This window comes from Spermophilus citellus, assembly GCF_964194105.1.
Source record: "Spermophilus citellus genome assembly, chromosome: 8".
In the NCBI taxonomy this organism is placed as follows: domain Eukaryota; kingdom Metazoa; phylum Chordata; class Mammalia; order Rodentia; family Sciuridae; genus Spermophilus; species Spermophilus citellus.
Window position 1 is genome coordinate 2713074 of NC_138189.1, and position 2788 is coordinate 2715861.

Sequence of the window (2788 nt, forward strand, 5' to 3'; positions counted from 1 at the left end):
GAGCTCCTCCTTGCCTGAGTTTGTCCCAGAGGACGGGGCTGGCCAGGGGACCGGGCTGGTCAGAGGACTGGGCTGGCCAGGGGACCGGGCTGGTCAGAGGATGGGGCTGGCCAGGGGATGCTGACCCTGGCCTTCAATGGTGTCAAGTGTCCCCAAGTGTGACTCCAGGCACCTGGGTGTGGCTGGGGAGGGGAGCAGTCTCGGCTGGCCCAGTCCTGCGTATTCATGGAGCAGGTGGGAAAACATCCCAGAGAGCAGCAAGTCAGAGAGCAAGCTGGTGTGAGCAAGGGCCTCTGGGAGCTCTCAGGGGATGCTAGTATTCTACACTGGGAATGGATTCACTTCTGCACCAGCCAGCCACCCCTCATCATCCGCCTGACCGTCTGTCTGACTGTCCGTCCGTCCATCCGTCCACCCATCCACTGCCCCGTCATCCACCTGGCTTCTGGCCCTGCATGCACTTTCTCGTTCATCCCCTCATTTATCTGCCCAGCTCACATGCCCATCGTCCCTCCCATCACCCATCTCTACCTGTCCACCTACCCCTCAATACCCCAGGGGTCCTTCCCTCACCCCATCATCTATCCACCTGCATGCCTATCCACACTTCCTCCATTCACGTGACCATACACCCCTCTCCGTGTCTTTTCCCTCTCATGCATAATTTTCCATGATGTCTGTCCACCTACCCTTCACCACTCAGCCCCCACTGCCCCCTCACACCCCCCCATAAAACTCCCCTCCATCCATATGCATGCCTGTTCTCACATTTGCCCATCAGCTCATCTACCTACAGATCACGGTCCACCCACCCATCCGTCTAAAGGCCACATGTCTGCAGTCTGTCTTAGAGATGCTTTGTTCACATATTCCAACTCAGCTTTCAGATTTGCAGGATCTTATAAGTGTCGTTTTAACACCTCTAGCATGTGACCTTACCAGAAAGATCATGACAGTCATGGACGAATTTGCTGAATGTGAAGTCCACTTGAGCCCCTGGGTGTGGTTGGCAGGTGGGTGTGAGGAACAGGATGATGTTCTGCATGGGGTCAAGGCCTCCAGACCCCACTCCAAGACCTGAAGCCCCTGTAATGAGGCATCACCAGCGTCTGCAAGCCCCGTGCACGGTGGATGGAAACATCAGCTGTGTGTGCCCCACCTGCTGGCATTTTGCAACCTCAGAGAATACTGATGTGCCCCCTGGTGTCTTGGTTGTTTAGTGAAGGAGGTTTAACCTGAAAGGCTATTTGCAATCAGTACAGAAATGCTTCACCTCCATGGTACTGCTAGTTTTATGTGAAGGGACATCTCGTGTTATAAACAGCTGTGATGCTGAAGGGAACAGGGCTGTTAGAGAGACAGGTCAATCTTTTACTTACAGTTTAAAATACACATAACTACTTGACTTAGACTCATGATTTTCCCCTAATACTGAGGATGGAACCCAGGGCACTCTACCACTGAGCCCCAGCCCCAGCCCTTATTATTTTTATTTTGAGACAGGGTCTCACTAAGTTGCTTATGGTCTTGCTAAGTTGATGAGGCTGGCCTTGAACTTTCGATCCTTCTGCTTCAGACTCCTGAGCTGCTGGGATCACAGACATGTGCCACCATACCTGATTAGGCTTAATTAATTAAATCTGTTAATGTAATTAATTTTTCAAAAGTGTTTTATTAAGTTTGAAAGTGGGACTTAATGAAAAAGTCCTTTAGAAATAATTTTGAGATTTATTAAATTTATACAAACAAGAAGATTTGAAGACTCAAATCTTTAAGTTGTTGATGGACCTTTCTTTTATTTATTTATATGTGGTGCTTAGAATTGAACCCAGTGCCTCACACATGCTAGGCAAGTGCTCTACCACTGAGCTACGACCCCCAGTCCCTAGACTTAATTTTAAGTTAAAATCTATTTTTTTTAAACACACTCTACCACGTTTTATTAAAGAAAAACTTTAAATGTTTTACTTTTTACCAGTCTGTTCTGGCATGCTTCTAATGGTATCAGAATCAGTGTATCCATGATAGACAGTGTGCACACTCTGTAGTATGTTCCACACGCTGTGCCCAGTTCAATATTATTGCCACTGGAGTGATGCACACCAGCTTTGGCCAACATGGCATAGTACTCTATTTCAGATTTCCTCAAAGCTGGACAGTTGTTGGCGAGGATGACCAATTTCGCTTTGCCCTGTCTGATCACCTTGAGAGTTTGCTTGTACCCCAGTACATTCTTCCCACTTTACATAGCAAGCTGGAGCCGAGAGTTGATCGACTCCAGAGACTTTTTCATCTTTTTTGCGGCCACCATCTTCCTGCCTTCGATGCGGGACGGCCCCCAACCTACAGCAGCTGTCAGGATGGCCCGAGAGCTAGCAAGAAAGGAAGTTGAAATCTTTTTTTTTTTTTTTAATATTTATTTTTTAGTTTTAGGTGGACACACTATCTTTATTTTATTTTTGTGGGTACTGAGGGTTGAGCCCAGTGCCTCACGCGTGCTAGGCGAGCGCTCTGACCCTGAGCCCCAGCCCCAGCCCTTAAGTTGAAATTGATCAGGTATCTGAAGGGCGCTGGACCATTTAAGAGAATCTAGTTCCATCGTACTAGCAAGTTACATTTTTAGATTTCTGAGAACTAATTTGGAAAGTTTTGTCAGGCAAAATATGACACATTAAATCTGCTAATGTAATTAATTTTTTGAAAGTGTTTTATTAAGTAAGTTTGAAAGTGGGACTTAATGTTAATGAAAAAGCCCTTTAGAAATGATTTTGAGATTTATTAAATTTAT

General features: G+C 46.7%; 1 pseudogene across 1 annotated transcript; it reads right to left on the reverse strand.

Annotated features, from left to right (window-relative positions):
- Positions 1–1964: 1964 nt before the first annotated feature.
- LOC308654867 (large ribosomal subunit protein eL30-like) lies at positions 1965–2311 on the reverse strand (annotated as a pseudogene). Its single transcript has one exon. The product of its transcript is annotated as a large ribosomal subunit protein eL30-like (transcript).
- Between the last annotated feature and the right edge of the window lie 477 nt (positions 2312–2788).